This window comes from Sciurus vulgaris (genome assembly GCF_902686455.1).
Source record: "Sciurus vulgaris genome assembly, chromosome: 2".
Lineage (NCBI taxonomy): Eukaryota > Metazoa > Chordata > Mammalia > Rodentia > Sciuridae > Sciurus > Sciurus vulgaris.
The window spans coordinates 132,728,417-132,739,956 of NC_136462.1; the positions used below are offsets into that span (position 1 = coordinate 132,728,417).

General features: G+C 36.4%; 1 pseudogene across 1 annotated transcript; it reads left to right on the forward strand.

Moving 5' to 3' along the window:
• Positions 1 to 3,310: 3,310 nt before the first annotated feature.
• Positions 3,311 to 7,480, forward strand: LOC306650396 (prostaglandin E synthase 3-like; annotated as a pseudogene). Its single transcript, XR_013766992.1, has 2 exons — positions 3,311 to 3,839; positions 6,330 to 7,480. The product of XR_013766992.1 is annotated as a prostaglandin E synthase 3-like (transcript).
• Positions 7,481 to 11,540: the final 4,060 nt, after the last annotated feature.

Genomic DNA, 11,540 nt, shown 5'->3' on the forward strand with positions numbered 1-11,540 from the left:
GCTCTTTGGTAATTACTCATGGTTGCAAGTTCCTAAGGGATGAGGTATTTGAAATATTAGGATTAAGTTTATGAAGAGGAATTTTTTGTGGGGAACTTGGTGCACGATCTCTGGGTGCAGAAGTAACTGAAAAAAAAATTTTAATTGGTAATAAGTCTCCGGGAGTAAAAAATGTCCTGAGCTAATGAAAATGGAAATATAATATAGAAATTTGTATAAAATCTGACTTTTTTATAATTTTTTTTACCTTTGTTTATTTATTTATTTAATGTGGTGCTAAAGATCGAACCCAGTACCTCACACTTGCTAGCCAAGTGCTGTACCACTGAGTTCCAACTGCAGCCCCAAATCCAATAGTTTTTAAATTTAATTCATAAATTGATAATTTAAAAAATTCTGCTTTCATAAGAATGGAATTTTGTAGCAATATATGCAAAATAGTATACATAGTAGAGAATGTTAGTTTCCTAGAATTTATCCATCTTTTCTTCCAAATAGAATTCTGGCATTGTTAGGTATCCAGCTTTATCCCCTCCCATACAGGGTAAGACCCAAGGTTGGACTTCTAACACTTTTGCCATTGATAGGCTCAAGGTCATGTTATCCATACCAGAACAAAGAACACGGAAGAGCATTTCCTAGAAACTGTTGGAAGTGCTTTTTCCTGCTCCTAGGTGAAAAGGTGAGAGCTATGAGAAGTCAGTCTCCCACCAGAATGGACAAGGAAACAGTCCATCTACTAGCAACCATCTTATAACCATGAAAAAAATCAGAAACAGTTAAAGTTCTTTAGGAAAATGATGATCACTCTTGGCAGAGATGAGAGAGAGAAAAAAAAAACTGTTAATGACATTTTTTAAAAATACATTTCTTATTGAATTATAAGTTAATTTCATTATATTTGTGGGATTTTTTTTTAAATAAGGAAAAACTGGGACACAGTGGCACACACTTATAACCCCAGCAACTTGGGAGACTGAGGCAGGAGGATCTCAAGTTCAAAATGAACCTGTACAACTTAGAAAGGCCTTTAGCAACTTAGCAAGACCCTCTAGCAAAATAAAAAATGAAAAGGACTAGGGATGTGGCTCAGTGGTTAATAAGCACACGGGTTCCATCCCTGGTACCAAAAAAAAAAAAAAAAAAAGAAAAGAAAAGAAAGAAAGAAAGAAAAAGAAAAATTAAGGAAAAACTTTTTGCTAATAATATTTCTAAATATTAATAATTATCCTGTATATTTGTATGATTTTTAAAAGTTTGATTTAGATTATTTGAACAGTAAAACAATAGCCTTAGCTATTTCTGCAACACCTTATTGTTTTCAATATGGTCATATTTTAAAAAATCAAATTGTTTACAGTTTTCTCCAAAATTACAGTTATAAACAGTTTACATTTTTGAAATTGTTGACATATCTGATTGACTTTTTTTCATATTTTTTTTAGTTGTCAGTGGGCCTTTATCTTATTTATTTATATGTGGAGCTGAGAATTGAACCCAGTGCTTCACACATGCTAGGTGTGCTTCACACATCTTTTTTTTTCATTAGAGCCTTGGCATATTAATCATAGTTGTTTTAAATTCCTGTTCTGATCATTCTAACATGCTTACCACGATTGAGTGACTTTGATGCTTGTTCAGTCTATTCAAAATGTATTTTTACCTTTTAATATGCCTTGCAACTTTTTGTTCAAAGTCACACGTAATAGACTAGGTGAAAGTAACTCGGATACCATAAACCTTTGATTATTAATGATGGTTGTAAGATTTGAAGGGAGAGGAACATTCTATAGTCCCATGATTGGGCCTCAGTCTTTTAGTAAGACTGTGCCCCTGGGCTGCAAACTTCACAAGTGCTTCTCAGTTTTTCCCCACCTTAGGTGGGACAGAAGCCTGGAATTGGGTTTCACTGCCTCTAGCTTGTTAGAGTCTGACAACCACTTTCTCCTGAGGGCAGACCTTTAAAAAAAAGGAAAAAAAAAACCGGAATTTTCTGGTGTACTTCAAAATGGTACTCTCCCTCTATCCCTACTGGAAACCTGAGATTTTTCTCCACTATTCACAGAGAACCTGGCAGAGGTGCTGGGGGTAAAAGTCACATAAGCACAGAGTCCACTTATGACTGGAACCCCTGGAGGTTTTAACTCACAGATTTGTCAACATCAAGCTTTTAGCAATTCATCAGTTATCGTTCAGGTTTCCTACTATGGTTCTGATTTTCATGGAGGTTTTGCTCATGTGTTTCTTCTCTGGTAAGTTATGATTCTCTGTGTCTACCTGTCTCCCCAATTTTGGGGCAGCAGCACTCCCTGTGACTTCTCTGACAGAACTAAGAGGAGTTGATTTTTCATTTTATTCATCTTTTTATTTGCTGTAAAAATGAATTGGAAACTTTGAAATCCTTACATATCAGACCAGAAACTGGAAGTCTACACTTTTCAATGACATTTTAAACTACTGGATTATTCAGTTCTGAAATCATCCTCCCTTTAAATTATCTCATATATGAGTTAATTGATTTCTTTATTTTTTTCAGTCAGTTGGAGTTTAGTCTTTAGTTCCTCGAGATTGAAAGCATCCAGATAAAGTAGAGTTGGCCATGAAAATGAAAAAACAAAAACCTTACAATTATAAATAAGATTTACTCAGTATTGCAAGAATTCATAGCTAACCCATTGAGAACAAAAGCTAATGGATTCTTAACACCAAAAATAAATAAATAAATAAATAAATAACCCAACCAATAAATGGGCTAAGGAACTGAACAGACATTTCACAGAAGATATACAATTGATTGACAAATAAATGAAAAATTGTTCAACATCTCTAGAACTTAGAGAAATACAAATCAAAACTACTCTAAGATTTCATCTCACGCCAATCAGAATGGCTATTATCAAGAATTTAAGCAACAATAAGTGTTGGTGAGTATGTAGGGAAAAAGGTACACTCATACAATGCTGGTGGGATTGGAAACTGGTGCAACCATCATGGAAAGCAATATGGAGATTCCTCAGAAAACTTGGAATGGAACCATCATTTGACCCAGCTATCCCACTCCTCAGTGTATATATTCAAAGTACTTAAAATCAAAATACTACAGTGACACAACCACATCAGTTCACAACAGCGAAACTATGGAACCAACCTAGATGCCCTTCAACAGATAAATGGATAAAGAAAATGTGACATATATAAATAAATAAACAAATAAATAAATAAATAAATAAATAAATGAAATATATATTATATATATTAAATATATATGGTGGAATATTACTTAACTTTAAAGAAGAATGAAATTCTGGTAAATGAATGGAGTTAGAGCATATCATGGTTAAGTGAAAGAGCCAAACCCCAAAAAACAAAGGTCAAATGTTTTCTCTGATATGTGGAAGCTAATTCACAACAAGGACCTAAGGGATAGGGAAGAATAGAGTTACTTTATATTAGGTAGAGGGGAGTGAAAGGAGGGGAATGGGATATGGGGGAAAGAATGATAGTAGAGTGAAACAGACATTATTATCTCATGTACATACGACAGCATGATCGTTATGATATTGCAATATGTATAATCAGAAATATGAAAGATTGTACTCCATTTATGTATGATCTATCAAAGTGTATAAATGCATTCTACTGTCATGTACAACTAATTAGAACAAATAAAATATTTTTTAAAAAAGCTAATGGACTTGTAGCATATTCAAGTAGGTTTTAAAATATTATATTTTATCTTTTAAAACAATTTTAAAAGCCTAATTAGTAATGACTGTGGGTCCCCCCCGCACACACACACACACACTTTCTCGCTCTCACGCCCACAGGTTCATTCTCCGGTCTAGCACCTCTATTTTTTTTTTTTTTTATTAAAAATCATAAATTTACATAGGGCAATGTTGTTTGATTCATTCTGTTATTTTTCCCTTTCCCCCCGACCCCTCCAACCCCTCTTTTCCCTCTATACAGTCCTTCTTTCCTCCATTCTTACCACCCTCCTTATCCCTAACCCTAAACCTAACCCTAACCCTAACGCTAACCCCTCCTATCCCCCATTATATGTCCTCATCCGCTTATCAGCGAGATCTCGTCTTGTCCTTTAGTTTTTTGAGATTGGCTTATCTCACTTAGCATGATATCCTCCAATTTCATCCATTTGCCTGCAAATGCCATAATTTTATCATTCTTCATGGCAGAGTAATATTTCATTGTATATATATGCCACAGTTTCTTTAATCATTCATCAACTGAAGGGCATCTAGGTTGGTTCCACAATCTGGCTATGGTGAATTGAGCAGCTATGAACATTGATGTGGCTGTATCTCTGAAGTATGCTGATTTTAAGTCCTTTGGGTATAGGCTGAGGAGTGGGATAGCTGGGTCAAATGGTGGTTTCATTCCAAGCTTTCTGAGGAATCTCCGTACTGCTTTCCAGAGTGGCTGCACTAATTTGCAACGCCACCAGCAATGTATGAGTGTACCTTTTCCCCCACATCCTCGCCAACACCTATTGTTGCTTGTGTTCTTGATAATCGCCATTCTAATTGGGGTGAGATGAAATCTTAGGGTAGTTTTGATTTGCATTTCTCTTATTACTAGAGATGTTGAACATTTTTTCATATGTCTGTTTTCATATGTTTTTTCATATGTCTGTTGAGTTTTTTGAGTTCTTTATAGATTCTGGAAATTAGCGCTCTATCTGAAGTATGAGTGGCAAAGATATTCTCCCACTCTGTAGGCTCTCTCTTCACATTACTGATAGTTTCCTTTGCTGAGAGAAAGCTTTTTAGTTTGAATCTATCCCAGTTGTTGATTCTTGCTTTTATTTCTTGTGCTATGGGAGTTCTGTTAAGGAAGTCTGATCCTAAGCCAACAAGTTGAGGGTTTGGACCTACTTTTTCTTCTATAAGATGCAGGGTCTCTGGTCTAATTCCAAGCTCCTTGATCCATTGTGAGTTGAGTTTTGTGCAGGGTGAGAGATAGTGGTTTAATTTCATTCTGTTGCATATGGTTTTCCAGTTTTCCCAGCACCATTTGTTGAAGAGGCTATCTTTTCTCCATTGCATATTTTTGGCCCCTTTGTCTAGTATGAGAAAATTGTATTTATTTGGGTTTGTGTCCATGTCCTCTATTCTGTACCATTGATCTACCTGTCTATTTTGGTACCAATACCATGCCATTTTTGTTACTATTGCTTTGTAGTATAGTTGAAGTTCTGGTATTGTGATACCCCCTGCTTCACTCTTTCTACTGAGGATTGCTTTAGCTATTCTGGTTTTCTTATTCTTCCAGATTAATTTCATAATTGCTTGCTCTATTTCTGTAAGGTACATCATTGGGATTTTAATTGAAATTGCATTCCATCTGTATAGCACTTTTGGTAGTATGGCCATTTTGACAATATTAATTCTGCCTATCCAAGAACAAACTCATTCTATGAAGCCAATATCACCCTGATACCTAAACCGGACAGAGACACATCAAGGAAAGAAAATTTCAGACCAATATCCTTAATGAACATTGATGCAAAAATTCTCAACAAAATTTTAGCAAATTGCATACAAAAATATATTAAAAAGATAGTGCACCATGATCAAGTGGGTTTATCCCACGGATGCAAGGTTGGTTCAACATCTGGAAATCAATAAATGTCATTCACCATATCAACAGACTAAAAGTTAAGAATCACATGATTATTTCAATAGATGCAGAAAAAGCATTTGATAGAATACAGCATCCCTTCATGCTCAAAACACTAGAAAAAATCGGGGTAGTGGGAACATTTCTTAACATTGTAAAGGCCATCTATGCTAAGCCCATGGCCTATATCATTCTAAATGGTGAAAAACTGAAAGCATTCCCCCTAAAAACTGGAACAAGGCAGGGATGCGCTCTTTCACCACTTCTATTCAACATCGTTCTTGAGACTCTGGCCAGAGCAATTAGACAGACTAAAGAAATTAAAGGGATACGAATTTGAAAAGAAGAACTCAAACTATCCCTGTTCGCTGATGACATGATTATATATTTAGAGGAACCTGGAAATTCCACCAGAAAACTTCTAGAACTCATAAGTGAATTGAGTAAAGTAGCAGGTTACAAGATCAATGCTCATAAATCCAACGCATTTTTATACATAAGTGATGAATCTTCAGAAAGAGAAATTAGGAAAACTACCCCATTCACAATAGCATAGAAAAAAATAAAATACTTGGGAATCAATCTCACAAAAGAGGTGAAAGACCTCTACAATGAGAACTACAGAACACTAAAGAAAGAAATTAAAGAAAACCTTAGAAGATGGAAAGATCTCCCATGTTCTTGGATAGGTCTAGCGCCTCTTTTCCTACACTTTCCTCTTCTCCCCGGGTGGAGGAACCGCTCTTCCTGCGCGGTGCATTCCAGGGATCTGTGTGGAGCCTGCTGCTGCCGGAGACTAAGGTGAGCGACTAACTGCCAAGATGGGGAAGGAAAAGCCGGAGTCGCCATCCTAGAGGAGCAGACTCCCCAGCAGCTGCAGCTGGAGACCCGCCCACCAGTTCACTGGTCCCGCTGCCTCCTTCACAATGCAGCCTGTTTCTGCAAAGTGGTACAATCGGAGGGGCTATGTCTTCATTGAATTTTGTGTTAAAGACAGTGAAGATGTTAATGTAAATTTTGAAAAATCCAAACTTACTTTCAGTCGTCTTGGAGGAAGTGATAATTTTAAACATTTAAATGAAATTGATCTTTTTCACTGTATTGATCCAAATGATCCCAAGCATAAAAAAAAGAGCGGACAGATCAATTTTATGTTGTTTACGAAAAGGAGAGTCTGGCCAGTCATGGCCTAGGTTAACAAAAGAAAGGGCAAAGCTTCATTGCCTTAGTGTGGACTTCGATAATTGGAAAGACTGGGAAGATGGTTCAGATGAAGACATGCCTAATTTTGATCGTTTCTCTGAAATGATGAACAACAGGGATGGTGATGAGGATGTAGATTTACCAGAAGTAGATGGAGCAGATGATGATTCACAAGACAGTGATGATGGAAAAAAAATGCCAGATCTGGAGTAAGGAATATTGTCGTCGCCTGGATTTTGAGAAAGAAAATTACTTCTCCACAAGATTTCACAATTGAGAAAATCCCTGAGTTGATAGCTCTAAAGGCAGATTATTTGCCTCCTTTAAGCCAGTTTTCAACCCGTTTTTTTTTTTTTTTTTCCTTCCCTTTTTAAAAAAGGCTTCACTAAGGATTGATAATGTACCATTGTATGGGGCAAATTTAAGTCAGCTAAGGCACTCTTCTTATGCATGAACATTTCCAGACTTCCATGAAACTGTTGAGGTCCTAGGCAATTGATAGTGCAGTTGTGATAAGTAAATGCATTTCATCTAAGTCTCCTTTACTTCATAACATAATTACTGACATGATAGGAAGCACTCAGCTCAGGGAAAGATAACTAAATTTTAGGATATGGACTCAAAGTAGCTGAAACAAATTGACTGACATCTTAAAATGATAACCTGGTATACCACTAAAGTTTATTTTTTAAAAAATTTACTGCATATTATTGTATGTAACTGATTACTTGTCAGTGTTCCAGATGCATCTTAGCTAAAACTAGTGAATACCCTTAACTTAGATGGTTTTTGAAGCCTATACATTTGGTATGGTTTGGCCCTTAAACTTTTCCATCCCTTAGCATGGAGGGCAAAGAAAGCTGTACATTGTTGCTTAAGAGTTGTATGTTTAGACCAAATTTGTATTTGCACTGTCAGTATGGCAAATGAGTGAAAAAAATGTTAATACACTATTGGATTTTTTTAATTTCTTTTTTTTCCCAATTCAGCTTATATCTGGCTGGAAAACCTCAATTTACATTCATGACACTGGGTTTTTTTTTTAATGTCTACATTATTTCTAATAAACTGTTGGAAGACTTCTTGGCTGTCCTTTTAAGTGTCTACTTTACTGTAACTTCATGTACTTACCATTTACTGGAACTGAGTTTTTATTTCTGAGGAGAAATTTGGGGCTGTTTCTCTGTTTGGAAAAAAAAAAGTCTTGCTGTAATGTCACAGGAAATCTTTTAAAAGTGAATCTGTAATAGAAAATTGTAGATGAACTTTGCAGTGCCTGGAAAAGAAAATGTTGTGATTTGATTGAAATAAAACTAAATGTGTTGTCCTCCTAAAAATTAATCAATAAATAAAAGGTATTTTTGGGGGGGGAGTACAACTTTTCATTTCTCTGGTTGTACACGATGTAGAGTCACACCATTTGTGCAATCATACATGTACATAGGGTAATGATGTCCATCTCATTGCACTTCCTCATCCCCCTCCGGCCCCTCCCCTCATTCCCGTTGCCCATTCCAAAGTTCCTCCAATCTTCCCCTACCACCACTGCCCACCCCCATTGTGTATCAGCATCCACTTATCAGAGAAAACATTTGGCCTTTGGTTTTTAATAATTAGCTTGTCTTGCTTGCTTAGCATGATATTCTCCAATTCCATCCATTAACTTGCAAATGCCATAATACCATAAATGACTGTGGTTTTAATGTTGAAAGAATGTTCTCAGGTTTATTGCTATATTTTCTTGCCCCTGGTCAGTGCTCAGTAAATTTCTGTTGAATTATTTTTTGGCTTTAAAACACAGTTCAATAAAATGTAAAAGTATGGTTTCTTAGTCTTGATGCTTATTCAAAGCAAATAAAGACAACCAAATCATTTCTTTGACTTGTTGGAGCATCATTTACTATAGCAAGTTCTCATTTTTCTTGTTGTGAATGGAGGTGATGACGCTAGTCTCAGTGCATTAAGTTTGCTGAATTCAGACCAAAAAAATTACTCCATAAGTGAAAAAAGGAATTCTTTTAAGCATTTCCACCTGATGCTTGCTTGGTGGCTATCTGGATGTTTCACTGTTTAGAGGAATATATAAATGCATAAGGTTTTTGTAACGATTTGTAAAAGGAGGTTCGAAGTATTTCACAATTACTAAAACAATTGCCATATCTTTCTTGCTGCCTGCCATGTGTTGGGAGTTCAGAGAAAGCCAGCTGGATTAAAGATTCATAACAACTCCAATTAAAGGATGATTTAATACCTACAGTAAGTCAGGAATAGTTGCAGGTAACGAAGCACAAACTGGTGATAGTTTTCACAATGAATGAAAACCAATACAAACTAGTTTTGTCAAATCTGGATGCTCACATTCAAGTTTATTCCTTTTGAGTCATTATCTTTCTAATGAAAGGCAACACTGGACAGTCATATATTTTAATTTCACAGAGTTCTGATACCAAAATCCCAAGATGCCGTGTGAAGCCGGCATGGTTTCAGAGACAGGCTAAAATGACTCTTTGGAGGAAAGACTGCATTTGAATTTCAAAGTCCAAGTCACAGTTTTTTTTTTAGGGTTCCCATTACTGTTATTTTCCCCCTTACCCTGAGGTTACTGATGGAGGGACACAGGAATTTTGAATTGTGCGTAAGACAATCCACTGGAATTCAAGAAAGAAAACACAATACCTGCCCCTTCCCCCATCTGCAGTTCCAGTTACTCAAGGCCAACTGTGGTCTCAAATTAGTAAAGTTAGAAATTCAGAAATAAATAATTTATATGTTTTAAATGACTTTTATGACAGCATATTGTTAAAACTGTTCTATTTTCTTATTGCTTGTTATTAGTCTCTTACTGTGCCTAATTTATAAATTAAATTTTATCATGGGTATGTATGTACAGGGAGAAACATAGTATACAGTATATAGAGAGTTTGGTACTATCTACAGTTTCAGGCATCCACTGGGGGTCTTGGAGCATAGCTCACATAAGGAGATCTACAATACTGTAACTTCCATTTATATTTAATTTTATATCATCTTTTTAAATTTTCCATTTTGTTTGTGCTACATAATGTACATAATAATATAAGTTAAAATAATGAAATATTTCTGTACAGAGAAATATTCTTAAGATGTTTTTACTGACAAGGATGCATAAATAAGAAAGTTCAAAGTCCACTCCACTTGTTATCCCTGTGGACAAAGGGGAGGAGAGCGAGGAGTTGTCTGCTGCTGCTGCTGCCTTTTCATTGGCCCTCTTACTGTTGGCACAGGACAGGGACCCCTCAGAGGCTTGGGAGACCCAGGTGCTTCCATGACACTGTACAGATGAGCAGACAGAAGACACTTCTCCTCCCAGAACTTTGAGGGGAGACAGTCCTGGAATCTGCTGGCTTGCCTGTGTGTTTTCTCCCCTCCTTTTTAGCCTAGGTATGATCACAGGTGAAAGCTTGAACTATCAGTTCCCTTCATTCTGAAGGAATCTTCTTCCTCATCTGCCTCATGGGATTGTCCCATGTCCACTCTCCCTTTTCTGGGTTCCCTGCTTAGGTAGATGATTCTCCTCTTACCCTAAAGATAACTTTTATGAAGGCACAATCTCCAAACCGCCAACTGATGCTGAACATTTTAAACTTACACCAGTTCTATGAGATTAAGCAAAATTATTAATCCCATTTTACAAATGAGGACATGACCAGGGGGAAAACTCACTTTGTCTACCTCCTTAAACTTTTCTCCTCTGTTTCTACCTCCATGGAAAAAACAATGAAATGTCTTAAGGAATCTCTATATCTACCTGGAGGCCAGAATCTGGATTTGCCTATCTCTAAGTAGTTCATGCAAACCCACAGTTCCTTCTGTTTATATTGATGGGCACAAGATGGATGCAAGTAAAGCAACAAATATTCCTTAAACAGGTCAGGACCAAACTGGGCCTGGGGGCCCACAACTGTAATCCCAGCGGCTTGGGAGGCTGAGACAGGAGGATTGCAAGTTCAAAGCCAGCCTCAGCAACGACAAGACGCTAAGCAACTCAATGAGACCCTGTCTCTAAAGAAAATACAAAATAGGCTGGCGATATGACTCAGTGGTTGAGTGCCCCTGAGTTCAATTCCTGGAACCACCCCACCAAATAAAAAATAAATAAATAAATAAATAAATAAATAAATAAATAAATAAATAAAGGTCAGGACCAGTTCTCATGAAAGGGAAGAGCTAATCTTGAAAATTATTCTGGGAATGTGGGGTAGGAGAATATAAAACTTTTTTCTTGTGTATCTGCTAACATATTTTCCAAGTGTATTTCTTGGAGCTGTTGAGAGTTTTGAGTTTGTATTGTGCTCTTTGATCAGAAAACAATGGTCATCTATAAGTGACAGAAGCAAGAGGCTTCTGTGTCTCAAAGTGACCCATCAAGGTGTTACACCTCTACCACATGTTTGTGATGATGGATTGGGGACCCTTCAGAGCTCAGAAAAGATCAGCTGTTAGCTCTTTGCTGTTCATTAGTTGGCAAATGTTCTATTTTAAATCTCTCATTATATTCAAAAAGTTACCTCTCAGTTTTAATTAAAATATTATTTATTCAAAAGTAAAAACTATTCTTCATTTTTTAAATCAAAATATTTTCTTCAGGGAAGAAGAATGTCATGTTTTTACTGAGAGAGGTGCCAAGAAATACCTCCTGAGCACTTGGAGATGACGTA